This window comes from Heterocephalus glaber, unplaced genomic scaffold (genome assembly GCF_053883595.1).
Source record: "Heterocephalus glaber isolate CG9 unplaced genomic scaffold, H.glaber_assembly_v1.0 deba00000768, whole genome shotgun sequence".
Lineage (NCBI taxonomy): Eukaryota > Metazoa > Chordata > Mammalia > Rodentia > Bathyergidae > Heterocephalus > Heterocephalus glaber.
In genome coordinates, this window is record NW_028258162.1 from 9,244,933 (window position 1) to 9,260,213 (window position 15,281).

The following is a 15,281-nucleotide window of genomic DNA, read 5'->3' on the forward strand; positions in this document are numbered from 1 at the left end:
AGTTATCATATATAAATGACTTCCATGAATTTTAATTTTATAAATAAGATTTTCAGTGTACACTTTCTTTCCCCAAAGAAAAAATATATTTAAAACATTTTGGAGCCTGCCTGAGTCTTATTTTCAAATATCTTTTTAGATTCTAGCCAAGAAAGTTGATCTTTCTACATCAACATCCTAGCTCATCCAGCTTCCCACCCCAGAAATACACTCTTTGCCCAATCTCTTTCTCCTGACACCTCCTCCGCCCTCAGCCCTAATTAATATCCTCAAAGTCTTCAACTGAGCGCAGCCAGAGCTGGAAGCAGGAAGGAATTTTTTTGTAAGGAAAGCTAAGTGGGTTCATATAATAAAAAGCTAGGAGAACAAAGGAAAGTAAGGAAAAGAAAGGGAGGAAGGGAAGCCAGAGGAATGGAGCTGAGCGTTTTCTTTCTTTTGGAGGAGAATGTGGCTTGTGGGGCTTTGTAGCAGTGTGAAGTGGTAGAAGACTGTGAAGGGAAAAGAAATATGCAAAAATTATTGCTAGGATTTAAGCATTGGACTTAAGTTCAACTTAGACAATGTTAAAAGACAGGAATTCGTTTTAAAAAGGCGTGCTGGATGCTTGAGGGATACGTCGTTGAATTTGGCTTTGAGGCTACAGGCAGTACCTGCTGCCCCAGGCCCCACAGGGGGACATGGCTTGGATTTCCCTCCGGTGGCAGCCTCTGAGTGGGCACCTACCCAAGCCCACCCCGCTCTAGGCCATGCTGCAAAGTTCCACTGAGCCCCATCTTCTCCTGACCAAATGGCCTCAAGCTGACTGACAGAGTTGCCCCAGCCCCTTCCTTGGGTGCTTCCGCTCGAGGGCAGGACCTTGGCTGGTGATGCACAGTAGACTGACAGACACTGATAGACTGGAGGCCCAGCATGAGATCCTTCCTGCTGAGGGAAGAGGGGGCAAGCGTGTGCTGCGAGGCCCCCCCATGGCTTGTAAAGCTCAGGAGGTGAAGATCTGCAGATGGAAATCTGGTCTCCCAGATCTTCATAGAGATACGCCCATCTGGGTGAAAGATCAACCGTTGTCTAGGTAATGAGGAGGTGACATGGTTTATATTCCAGAGTTTAGTCATATGCATTCGGGCTTCCATTTGTACCCGTGCCCTGAGCCCACAGTTAGCAGGGTACCTGGGCACTTATCTGAAAAAACCAGGTGCCTCCAAGATACTTAGACATTATACTTACAATGCAGGAGCAGAAACTAGTGCTGGGGCCTGAATGTTCCATTACAGTTATGTTGAGGCTTAATCTCCAAAGTCATCAGCTAATGTTATTTGGTGGTGGAGCCTTTGAGGAGTAATTGGGGTTAGGTGAAGTCATGAGGGTGGGGCCTCAGGATGGTGTTAGTGGCTTTCTAAGAAGAGGAGAAGAGAGGCAAGTTAGGAATGGGGATGGTCCCGAGTTTGATCCCTGTACCAAAAAGAAGTGGTCAAGAGATGCAAGTTAGCACATCTGCTGTTGCACCCTGCGATGCCCTGTGCCACCTTGGAACGCTGCAGGGTCCCTCTCAGTAAGAAGGAAGCAGTCATCCAACTTTGGACCTCCCAGCTCCATGAACCACAAGGCAAATAAGCCCTTATACTTTATAAATTACCCAGCCTAGAGCACTCGGTTATAGCACCAGAAAACAGACGAAGACAACTACTAGAGTGCTACTTTTCTGCTGAACTTCATCTGTATACAAATCCATCTGGGGAAGCCGCATGGTCTGGAGCTAGACCAACAGACCCAGGTTCAAACCCTACCTTCCCACATGTGTGGCTCTGACCTTCAACTCTGCACCTCACTAAGTTGCATGTAGAAACTGGTTGTGGCAGGATTCAGTGAGAAGACACAGGAAGCACAGGGGCCCAGTGCCTGCACCTAACAGTGAGTCCTTGCAAGTTTCTTGTAAAGGCAGGACTTTGGGCTTTGACCTGTTTTTATATGAGATTTCACATTGTAGGCCAAAGATTGTAGGGTAATTGAGCTGAACCAATATGTAGTCAATTTGTAGAACTTGCTATTTAAGAGAACAACTGTTAGAGTTCAACAGACCTGAACTTGGTGCTTCTATAGTTTCCATCAGGGCACAAGTGACAGGGGGTCACTCAGCAAGCATCCTCATAATAGCCACTAATTCATCATCTCATCACAAGAATAACATGAGAAAAGTATGCAAGAATGCTACTACACAAGAAGGTTACTTCCTTTAAGTGCTATGCTTCCAACTTTTATTGTTTCTTTCCACCTTTGACAATGTCTCTCCTTCACAGGGATTTCGAATGATGATGAAGTAAAGTTTGTAATTCCTGGTACATTTAGGACTATGACTTTTTCTTTCCAGCATTGTTGGTTGAACCCAGGGCCTTTGCACTGAGCTACATTCGCAGCCCTTTTTTATTTTTTATTTGGAGATAGGGTCCTGCTAAATTAGTCAGGTTGGTCTCTAACTTGTGATCCTCCTGCCAGAGCCTCCCAAGTGCTGAAATGATGAGTACATGCCGCCATTTCCGGCGAGGACTATGACTTTCATTTTCAAAGTTCTTTTTGTTGCTGTTGATGAAGGAAAACCAAGCTTTTCCTTTCTACTCACACCCTCAAAGCAAGACAGAAGGTTTCTGTGCATGTTTACTGTTTTGTCGGGAAGACCCAGATGAACATCCACATTGTTACCGACTGGCCACTCCCAGAAAAACGGGCGGCCATCTGCTTTGTGAAAAGGAAAGGGTTTATTGAGAGCAGGTTCTGAACGAGCTGGAGGGCCCTCCTCTGACCTCTGCGTCACCTCGCTCAGGTGGGCAAGGGCTTTCATACTGAGGAAGAGAAAGGAGAAACGCAGTGAGACGCCAGACAAGCACATCCCTTTGCCATCACGGCCCTCTTCCTCGTGGAAACAGAGCCTGACCCCAGGCCGCGCTTCCTCTCAGGCCCATGGGCTACTTCCGGGCAGGGCACTGCTCTTCCACTGCTCACCTGAGCTGAGGAGAGAGGAGGAAGGCTTATGCCGTCAGCAGCGGAAGTTGGAGAAGCAGCTTATCTCCGAAGAGAGAAGCCCTAAGTTTTAAGATCTGTTTTACCTTCTGGGTGACAAGATGAACAGATGGCGAGGCCCAGGCACGCAGGAGACCCAGGCCTTCCTGGCCTTCTCTCCCTGCCACCTGGCGCTGCCACACGTTCACGCGGGAAGCGTGTCAGCCTGCACTGTCCCGCGTGTCTGTGGAGGCTCTTTCTTCCCTCCTTTCTCTTTCTCCTCACTCTTTCCTCTCGTGTTTTTTGGTGGTACTGGGGATTGAACCCAGGACCTTCATGCTGAGCTGTATCCCCAGCTGCCCTTTTAAAATGTATTTCATTTTGAGGCAGAGCCTTGCTGAATTGCCCAGGCTGGTCTCAAACTGGTGACCTTCTTGCGTCAGCCTCCCCAAGCGCTGGAATGGTGCTGTCCCCTCGCCCCTTTCCTGGAGGTTGTGTATGAACATGGAGGTCCTGGCCCTCTAATGCCGTAGCCACATGGTCTCTCTGCTGGTACGTGGGGGCCCGCCCTAAATCACCCCTTTAGCACCCCTGGTCTAAACGAATGGAAACAGACACTGCTGTCATCAGGAAATTCTGAGGGTTTCACCAACTTTGTACGAGAGCAAACATCATGGCACAAGATGCTTCTACCACTGTTGTCGCTAAGAAAATTACCGGGGACTTAGGAGCCCTGTGCTGGGTACTGGGGCGAAGACGGATCCTACTTCGACTGCACCGCCGTTGATTTGCTCTGCTCTGTGCTCTCGCTGGCGTCTGCTGGGATCCCCTCCACACTGCTGGCAGTTGCTTGTCTCCGAACGAGGGCCTTGAAAGGTAAGATATTAATTATCACCCAGACCAAATCGGAAAACTACCGTGTCCTTCCTGGTGCTTAAAAATCTCAACAATACAGCAATCACGTTGGAAGTCAGAGTGAAATAATGGGGCAGAAGCTCTGAGGAAAAGAGGTGCGAGGGTTTACTGAGGCCTCGGGACTTTCCTTGGAGTCGTGGGCGTTTCTTCCTTTCTTCCGCTTGCACTTTAGAGAGAGCAGGGAGCTGAGTTCCCTCACAGAAGCTCGGCCGGCAGCAGACGCACGGAGTCCACGCCTCCGAGCGCTGGCCAGGCCGTCTGACCCTACATTTGGACTGTGACGAGTACAGTTTGGACAGGGAGGGAGTGTCAGCGACTCACATTCCCTTTCCGTTCCCCTTCCTCATCCAAGGGCATGATCTAATAGCCTCCTTGCACAGCTAGCACACCGGGCTTACTCTAATAATAGACCTCGGCCGAATCACCGGGGGTTGTTACACGGAGTCCTCAGCTGTTTCCATGACCCGCCCTCTGGAGACCTCCAGGAATGCGCAGGGTAATCAGTGACTTTAATTTTAGCTACCATGACGCGAAGGACGCTCTACGGATCTCTGCTGACCTGTCCTGAGATTGCATGATCTGATGGGGAAGGAATTTAGGACGAAAGCTCTGGAATGGATCCCTTTGCAATAGCACTCCCAGGTACGCACAAATGTGGCATAAGTGTATTCATACTAAGTGTACATTAGGGCTGCAGGTGCCTCTCGGGGTAGAGCATGTGCAGAGCATGTTCCAGGCCCCGAGTCCCATCCTCAGCACTAAAACCTCCTCAACGTATATTGTTCTTATTACTAACAGTGGTCAATGTGGTGACACAATTGAGTGAAATATCGGTATAAATGAAAATTTCTTCAGTGGGCTCATTGTGTTTGTTTTCTTGATTTGAGGCTAGTTCTCCGAGTACACTGAGTATGAAATCCTTGAGCAAAGGCCTACAAATCTGCCTTTTTTGTATTACGTTATATGCCCAAAAAACAGTTTTCAACATTTAGTATATCATCTAGGGTTTTTTCATTTGGGGTGTGTGTGTATGTGTGTATGTGTGTGATGCACTGAACTTAGGGTCTTGCTCATGCTAAGTAGGCACTGTACCACTGAGCTACATGGCCTGCCCTTGATCTTGATTTTTTGAGGAAAAATAGACTAACTGCAATTGCAGTAGTATACCATATACACATGATGATACATATTTGGACTATATTGTAGATCAAATGATCGCTGAAAATTTTACAAAGGAAAGCCTAAGTAGATCTAAATCTTTCCTTTAAAGGAGGCACTGTTTTGTATTTTTCAACTTTCAAAACGAAGATAACATTTCTTGGGAGGGGAAGGGGACGTAAAAAGAATTAAGATGTGTTGTGTACATGTACCAACTTCCCACAGTGAATGTTATCATTATGTATCACAAACATGTGTTATTTAAAATACAAAAAAATAAAACAAGTGAAAAAATGTCTTATCTCCTCAAAATTGAAGAGATGTACTGAGTTTTAAACTAACTGCCGTCTTTGATTTTATACTTTTTTGTTGAAAAAATTCACACTTTTTTTGAAACGTGCAAAAGGTAGGGCTTTTCATGAATTTGATGAAATCATTCTGCTTTACAAATTATCCCTGAAATACCTTGTTGTTCATACATTCCACATTCAGCTAATTTGAGTCTCTCCTAGGTGGGGGTTCAGGTCTGGGTTCTGGGAACGCCTTGGTAACCAAGATAGGTGCAGTCCTAGCATGATGTCACACTCTCATCTCATCTGTGTCCCAGAGGGACCATAACAGCAAATGGTAAATCACAAAACCATGGCTTCATTAGACATTTAATTAAAAGTCATAAGTGAAACCAATGAAAATTGTTCAGATTATTTCACTACATATTACTTAATTTTAACAAGGAGACGCAGCCTACGCAATGTTAGTTGTCTTTTTGGGGAGGTTGAGACAAGGTCTTACTGTGTGATCCAGGGTGACCCTGAACTTGCTATGTAGCCTAGGCTGGTCTCCAACTTGTCATCCTCCTGCCTCAGCCTTCTGAGTGCTGAGATGTCAGGCATGAGCCATGTATCCTGGGCAAGAACATACAATGAAAGGACCTGGGCCAATCCGGAGATGAGAAACACAGAAGTGTGAAGCAACACAAAAGTTCACATTCAGGAGTAGATATCATTAATACCTTAAGCAAATCAGCAAATAGAATCATCTCTAGTTGTCATAAAAAATTAGGTAGCTCTGAGGCATGGAAATATGTCCAAAATGAATTGCAAATCTGAAAAAAAATATTTTACATATTTCCATGATATTATTTTCTTTTTGTAAATGAAAATAATTTCAATGTATACTTCTATACAAAGTGCGAATACATAAGAGCACATAATGTATACATAAGAATACATGAGAGCATATATATATATATACACACACACATAAGAGCATGTATATATATCATGAGCGTGTGTGTGCATGCCTGGTCACTCACCATAATCTGTTCTTTTTTCTTGGGCCTCTATGTAGACCTTCCCCAGCCTTCCTTGCAGTTAGGTCAAATGATCAAATTCTTAAAATAGAATATCGCTTGGGGCAGTGTGTGGGTCTCCATCCATGGGCAGCAGATACACGTACCCCCCCCCATTTTCTCGTCCCTCTTCCCTGCACCCAGAACCTGGACTCCACGGTGACACATTTCTGACCCTGGAGACTATGACAGTTTCCTGAGGATAGCAGCACAATCACTTGGAAGGAAGTTGGACCCTTGAATGATGGTAAGGAACAGAATTTCCCTAATGTCTTAGACTTCTCACCTTAGCATTTAAAAAAAAAAAAGACTAGGGACTGAGGATTTAGCTCAGTGTTTCTGCCACCTGCTTCACAAGCTCAAGGTCCTGAGTTCGATCCCTGGTACAAAAAAAAAAAGAGAGACTTTATTTTCTTGATCGGTTTTAGCTTTATAGAAAATACAGACTTCCCGTAAACTATCTAGCCTCCTCATGGGTTCCTCTAGTATTAATACCTTGCACTGGTGTGGTACAATTGTGATAACCACAAGCCAGTGCTGATGACGATTATTGTACACGATTATTAACTAAAGTCTGCTATTTACATTAGGGTGCAACCTGTATTGTACATTCAATGGGTTTTGACAAGTGTAAAATGACAGATGTGCACCATTACAAGGTCACACAGTAGTTTCACTGCCCTAAAAATCCATGCCAATTTTCCCCTCCCTCCCTTCTTTCCCCAAACTCCTGGCAACCACTGATCTTTTTACAGTCTCTATGCATGATTTCACCTCAGATAATTTGGATAATATAGTATGTAAATTTTTCTCGCCTTAGCATTCATTGTGAGAGAAAAATAAACCTGTGTGTTTTTAAAGTCTGTTTGTCCTAATCAAGTTAGTAGATCCATAGAACAAATGGAGCGGACTTATATTACATTAATAGGGACTTCTGGATGAGGTTGTGGAAGAATATCACTTAGGATACTTATTTCTACAGTGTCTGAACTTACCATTTTCTCAGTGGATAAATATGTGCACGGTACCTTTTTAAGCTGACTTAAAAATCACAGGGTTCAGAAGTAATCATGAGATTAATTAATATAGGTTTACCATATAGTGACATTGGCAACCAGCACGCAACTGTAGACAAACATGCAAGTACAACTTGTAAGTGCGTTTGGATAGGAAATCAAGACCAAGGAAAAGGGTACTTTTAGAGAAACTGCATAATAATGTTAAGATACAGTATGGGGCTAGGTTTATATCTCAGTAGTAAAACACTTTCTTAGCATGTGTGAGGTTGAGTGGAGGCCAGTGGAAATGCTAGATATCGGGACATCAACCTTTTCCTATCTTTTTCTCTCTCTGTTGATCTAGCTTCCATGAGGTGACAGGTCCTCCACCACATGCTCCCGCCAGGATGTACTATGGTACCACCACAAGCCTGATGGCATTGTGGCCAAGTGACCATGGACTGAAATGTCTGAAACCATGAGTCAAAATAAACTTTTTCTCTTTAAAGTTGATTATCTCAGGCATTGTGTTATAGAATCATAAGATTGACTAATACATGTGACTGTGCAGAAAATCATAGGAAGCTGGACCATAGGCCTGAAGTATCCCAATGGTAAGGTACAGTGGCACGAACCAATTAGCCTCAGGCAACAGAAGTTAAATCCTGATGAGATCTCTCAAGATATGTGCATTAGGTGCTCTTATTTTGCAAATACATTGTATTTTAAGGTTTTAAAATTTTACCATAAAGTTTGTTTTTAGTTCTATAATGTTACCTGGTTGTGTATTGTATTTACTTCAAAGGGAAAGATGCCTCTTAAGGTTGTCTTTGATATTTGCTGGTATGTATTGATTGCTTTTGATGGGCCAAGCACAGTACTAAAGAGGTTTTATGTGTATTGTCTCATGCCATCAATATAACACATGAGGTAGTTACTAAAATTAAATTCATATCAATCCTCCCTACAACCCTATGAAGTGGTTACTATTATAAGATCCATTTCACAAGGACACACAGCCACAAGTGGGCAGAGCCAGGGTTTGGATCCAGGTTTAATTCTAAGCATGAACTCTTGACCACGCCGCTCTATCTATGAGGAAATACAAGGCAAAGTCTCTTCAGAACATGACCTCATGAAGGGCAAGTCCCAACCACAGGAACATAAAGCTGCATGGCCCTTTGGGATCTCTAGACCAACTTCTCCATTGTCCACACAGGGAAACTGAATCCATAGCTCTTGATCACACACTTTGTAGCAGGGCCAGGAAACCAGAGAATTGTTACATTTCCAGTGGCCCCCATATTTATGTGGTGGCAATGGCTACTCTGCCTGCCAACCATAGAGGTCTCCCAGCCTCCCGTTCTGGTGAAAGAAATGAAGCTTTTCTCCACAATCCATCCTTGATCTCCCATTCTCTCACTGAAGTTTAACTTTGTGGGTCTCTGAGTAAGAACCCCACATCTCAAGTTCTTAGTGAAATATAGCCAGCATTTTAAGCATCATGGAAAACTTTCTAAATGTCTGATCTTAACATAAAATGCTTGATGAAGACCAAGTGGTTGTCATGGCACCCAAGACAGCATCCGCAGTGCACGAACATCTTCCTAATATAGTTTTACTAATAAAAATAGAAAACTGAGAGAGTGGTGAATGTGGGTAGGGTGAAAATATTGAAAAAATAACACATATTTTATTATATTTCTGTTTTCAAAGCCATTATTGTAACTTCTGCCAGTATCATAGTTGTCATCATCTATATTCACAACTGGCATCGGCCTCTGTCTATTTGGAGTGTCTGAGAATCTTAGCTATAAATAGATGACAGTTAGAACTATTTTTTGGCCAAATGCTAGGTCACTGAGCGTGCATATGTTGTCAGTGCCAATGGCTGGATGAGTGAGAACTTAAAAGTCACCAGGACCATATCCCTCAATATCAGCACACACACACGTACAGACACACACACCCCTCTTTCTACGTAGACTATTTGTTGTCTGGTCCTTTATCGATCTCCCAGAGAAAGGAACAGAGAGGAGCTGTTGATCTCCAGAAGCCGACCTGGCATTTGTGACGAGGTCATGTTATTTTGCTCGTGGACTTAAACACGCTCACTGAATACCAAACTCTGAAACTCTGACAAAACGAGACAAAGCTGGGCAGCTTTATAATTTTGTTCGAGCACAGACAGAAGCAAGGCCATTGTGTGACTGGATACCAAGCTTTCCTCTCTCACCTAGTGAGTGCAGGATCACAGTCACTTTCTGAGAGCGTCCATTTCACAGCAGACCCACCCCAATCCCAGCCAGCTTCCTCCAACACCCTCTAACTGGGCCACCTCACGATTCTACACGGTGTGTGTTCTTCTAGATGTAAGGATCCGTAAGCAACTTACTCAAGGGGTCTTTGGAGACAGGGAACTGACTCCTTTATTAAATGTGCTAAAATGTTTCAATTATTTTGCCTGTTTACTTTCCCCCATCTTCTCCCTGTAGAAGGTAAGCTCAGAGGGCTGGGATCATGTCTATCTGTTTGGTTATATTCAAAGAATCTAGTCTTTATTGGGAACAGGATGGATGTTCAATATTTACTGAATAAATGAATGAGTTCACAGGGGAAATGTATATATGCTCTGGTATTCCCCTATCTTTTATATATCCTGGAAGCAGGCATTTAGGTAGTAACTTACCTATGTGTCTCATAAGTAGTAATATACACTGGAAAATGTACACAAAAGCACTTTGCAAACATAACTTTACTCTTAAGAGGAATGACAACATTTGACTCCTAAGTTTGGATTTCAACTATTCCCCCAAACTACTATGAAGATATTTGCTTATTTTCATCTCTTATATTCTATTATTTAAAAAATAAGTTCTCTTGTTTTGATCTCTAAGTATAAAAGCAATATTTACATATTTCAGTATTTGGAAACTTTGTAAAATATAGACAAAGATAAGGAAGAAAATAAACCCACATCCTATTCCCAAAACAGACTCCTTTCCCCCAAATTCAAGTTGATGCCACTTTCGGGTTTGGAAGTTAAAACTCATTTTTCAGTATGGAGGGACTTAAAGAGAAATGCAAAGTTCATTAGATGGTTGAGAAAGGAATTTTGAAGGTATTTGGTAACAGGACACAGGAGCACCAGAATCCTACCTTACCAATCAATAAGTAACCTTTTTCTGGCTTTTAGGACCCCTTGACCTACTTAGATTAATTAATTAATGACCAAAGGAAACAAGACTTCATTGTATTTGTAGTCACAAGTTCTAGGGAACCTGGATAAAGCTGGGTTCGGGTTTGCAGTTATGGTGGAGGAATGGGATGGGTAGGAAGGGTGTGGTGTATCACATACTTGATAGATAAGTGATACATTTTTTTCTGATACACAAAGATTTTTACCCCCTCTTATCACCAAAGACCCCTTTTCCCACACTTGGTGAAAATTCTTTCATTGTCTTTTTTGAAAATTCTCTTTCTTGATAAAAATAATTGCCAAAAGTCTAATAATACAAAAACTATACACATCAGTTCTGTGGTTTTGATGCTAATAAGCAAAAATGTTGATACCTATAAGTGAGAATGAAAATTATGTATAGACACTTTAACATTGTTTACTGCTATTTTTGCTACCTAGAAATGAAGTCACTGTATTTACCGATGATGTAAATTATGTGTTAGCCTGATAAAATGTGGGTTGTTACAAGTCTAGCGTGTCATAACATTCTGGTAACCATCTGGTGTACCTAATGAATCCCAGGAATCTCTATGATGTCACTGGCAGCCAATCAGAACTTCTGTTGACACATAGTCACTCCACTGAATAACTGTTTCCTTCCCACCATGCCCTATCATGTTCTGAGCCCTGTTCTGAGAAAAATGAATGAATAGTCCCTTTCTGGGGAGCTCAGTGAATTACCATTGTGATGTACACAGTGCTGATATAGTCCAATAAAAGCAAAGAACTTGGTATTTAACTAATTTGGGTAAACTTATAGATCCATGACTTTATTGATTTCCTTAAAATATTAAAAAGAGCTCTAAATCCCCTTTACTGTCTTCCTGGAGTCCTAGCAGGAACCACTGCAAATGTCACTAAGTTCAACAGGGCCAGGGGCAGGACAGCAGCAGCCAGGGAATCAGAATCTCTAGCTTCAGATGCATCATGGCTTGCCTGTGCAGTGTTTGTTTGCTTGTTTGCTTGGTTGTTTACGTAGTAAGGATTGAACCCAGGGCCTTAGCACTGAGCTATAGCCCCAGCCTTTTCCATTTTCAGACGGACTCAGTGAGTGGCTAAATTGCTCAGGCAGGGCTGAAATTTTCGAGTCTCCTGCCTCTGCCTGCCACAGTGCTGGGATCAGTGTGTACCACCTTGCCAAGTGTCTGTGGTTTTTAAAAATGTCTTAAATGGGGGCTGGGACTTAGCTCAGCAGCACAGTACCTGCCTGGCAAGCACAAGGTCCTGACTTTGATCCCTGGTACCCAAAAAAAGTTTTAAATGTAAAAAGCTTTTGTTATCAGTTACAACATGAACAGAAACACAATAAATAATTTAAAAATTTTGAAACACATTTTAATTAACTGTTTCTGTGCCTGGAATGAAGTGATTGCATGAGGCCCTGACTTCGATTGTGGGTACCAAGAAAGAAAGAAAGAAAGAAAGAAAGAAAGAAAGAAAGAAAGAAAGAAAGCTCTGAAGGAATCAATCTTTTCTAAGTTTCAAAAAATTTTTCCCGATGATGAAGTCCATGTGACTTTTCTTAGGAAGTTGAGTGCAAAGTTCTAGTTATCACCAGCATAAACACAGCTGTTCTTCCAACGAAGGCATTCAGAGCTCTATGTATAAAGAGCCCATTTTCTCTTCTTCACTCAAGTATCTCAATAAAATCAAGGGTAGATCTGTCTCAATCAGATAAATTTATAGAATAATTTATAGACTAATACTCTCCTTTCTGTAGTGCAAGGTTTTCAGATATTTCCCTCAGAAATTTCCCTCAGAAAAGGCACCTAAAGAGCTGGTTGTGGTGGTGCACACCTGTAATCCCAGCACTTAAGAGGCTGAGGCAGGAGGATTGCAAGTTTGAGCCCCAGTACTGAGAGAGAGAGAGAGAGAGAGAGAGAGAGAGAGAGAGAATGTCTTCTTGAATCAAATGCCTTAGATTCAAGACTCTGCCCTGCCACTTACTAAATATTCTATGCCTCAGTTTCCTCATTTGTAAAATGGTGATAGTGGTACTACATACCTTATAAAATGGTTGTGTGGTTTCTAGAACAGGGCCTGGAGCACACAAAGGGTTCAATGGACATTAGTCCTTATTACATGGGTTTTTATCCAAAAGGGTTTTGTTAAAAAATGCTGTCTCCCAGCTGAACACGGTGGCGCATGCCTGTGACCTCAGCACTCGGGAGGCTGAGGCAGGGGGATCACTGTGAGTTTGAGGCCAACCTGAACTGTACAGCGAGACTTTGTCTCAACTTCACTGAAAAAAAAAAAAGTTTCCTGCTGCAATGGTAAGTGTGTGTATTTATTTATTGCGGTACTAGAGACTGAACCTAGGGCGTCCATCTCAGCTATATCCCTAGTGTTTTTTGCATTTTAAATTTTGAGACAGGGCCTCAATAAGTTGCTAAATTGGCCAGGTGGGATGTGAACTTGCCGTCCTCCTGCCTCTGCCTCCCAGGGTGCACCGCCATACCTACATTTTATTTATTCATTTATTCATTTATTTATTGAACTCAGGGCCTTGCACATGACAGGCATCCCCTCAATTAAAAAAAATTAAGTAAGGGTCATTCGATCTTGATTCATTCCTTTCTCTTTAGAGGATTTTTCTGTAATGTTTTTAATGTGGTTAAAAGCTTGCTCCCTGAATACTTTTTTCCCTCCGAGTATCAAATAATGCCAGATAGAAGGTACTGACAGTCAAGAACATTCTGCTTTGGTCTTCATTATCACACTCAGAAATCCATGAAACGAATCAATACCTGCTCCTGGTTGCCAGGCTACAAAGTCCGGTCCCAAAGGCTGATGGGAAGGGACCAGGGTCTCTGCCCCCTGCCTGACTCTCGCTTTCCTGAGTCACTCTGAACGCCCAGGCGCTCGCGGAGTTAATCCCCTTCTTAGAAAATGTACAAGTAAATGACACAGTGTGGTATTTTTATGTCTCTGACCTCACTGGGAGAGCCAGAGAGACCGAAAATCTCTCTCTGCAAAAAAGAAAAAGGAAAAGAAAAAAAAGCACAGTCGAAAACAAAGCCCTTCAGAAAAGGGGGAGTTGCTATTTTACACCAACTATTTTGAGAGTTTTCGTTTCCCTGCCTGCGCGTGTTATTTTGTAGGCTTAGCTCTGGAGCACCGTGAGTGCCTGAAATGGGAAGGCGAGGTTGTGTAGATTAAAAAATAGAGGAAGCACCGAAAATGTTTAAGCAGACGCTATTTTATTTAGCCTGTGATAATGCCTCCCTGAAGGAGATATACAGAATGACCCGCAGGAATGTGCAATTCCAGCGAATTGATACAGTGTAGCTAGGAAGTCTTCAGCACTGATAACAGGAAGGCTGGACTATACAGGTGACCCCAGGTGTCCTGCAGCCCCCTTCCTCCAGACCCTGAATTTTAGAGCAGTCTGACACTCCAAGAGCAAAGCAAGATGCAGCTTTTGTACATAGGAAGGGGAGGGGGGTTGAGGGGGGAATGGGATAAAATCAAATAAAATTTATTAAAGATGCAAATTTAATGACTTGCTTTTTATGAGAAAATAGGTCTGATTTCATTCACTGATATACAAGCGACCAACACTGATTTAAGAAATAAATGCTGCCTGGTAGTCACGCACAGCGGTGACAACTGAAATTCCAGCATTTCAGGAGGCCGAGGTAGAAGGATCACAAGTTCAAGTCCTGCCAGGGCAATTTATTTAGACTCCATCTCAAAATAATAAAATAAAACAGGTCCGGGGTACAGCTCAGTACAAAGGCCCTGGCTTCAATTCCCAGCAACACACACACACACACACACACACACACACACACACACACACACACAGAGGACGCATTAAAGGAATACAAGAGACATTTTCAGGAAGGAGCGAAGAGAAGGAAAAGCCTTTGGAGAACAGAGAGAGGAAAACGTTTTGGGTCACGGAAACAGACACTGGCAAAGAAGACACCCGGAGAGACCAGAAAAGGTAAGAGCATGAGGCAGCTGCTGAGGGAACTGACGCTGGTCCCAGTAGCCACCCCAGCTGTGAGTTGATACTATGCCCACTGCTTCCTTTTCTTCTCTTTTTCCTTTCCTTTCCTTTTCTTTCTTTCTCTTCTTTCCTTCCTTCCTTTCTTTCTTTTTCTTTCTTTTTTTTTTTTTTTTGGTACCGGGGATTGAACTCTCAGTCCTTGAGCTTGCGCAGCAGGCGGCGAAACCACTGAGCTAAATCCCTGGCCCTCTTTTTCTTTCTTGAGACAAGGTCTCGCCATGTAGTCCAGGCTAGCCTCAAACTCACCATATAGCCCAGGTTGACCTCAAACTCATAGCGATCATCCTGCTTCAGCCTCATGAGTGTTATGATTATAGGTGTGCACCACTACGCACTGCTAATTCCTTCTTTTAAAAGAGGTTTATTGATATTTATAACTCGCCATGCAGTACACCAGTTTGAGATGTGCAGTGTTTAAAGATATGTTTATAGAGTTGTGCAAGCATTATCATAATAATCTAATTTTAAACAGTTCCGTCACTCCTAAAAGAAGCCCTTTATCCATTAGTAATCCTTTCCCACTTCCCCATGCTCCCTCTGGACTCAGGCAACCACTAATTCACTGTAATCTATATTCTATCTCTACAGATCTCCCTATTCTGAGTATTTTAC

General features: G+C 42.9%; 1 long non-coding RNA gene across 1 annotated transcript; it reads left to right on the forward strand.

Annotated features, from left to right (window-relative positions):
* Positions 1–4,257: 4,257 nt before the first annotated feature.
* Positions 4,258–15,281, forward strand: LOC101702967 (uncharacterized). Its single transcript, XR_205876.3, has 3 exons — positions 4,258–4,548; positions 6,560–6,662; positions 7,778–15,281. It is a non-coding gene; the product is annotated as an uncharacterized LOC101702967 (long non-coding RNA).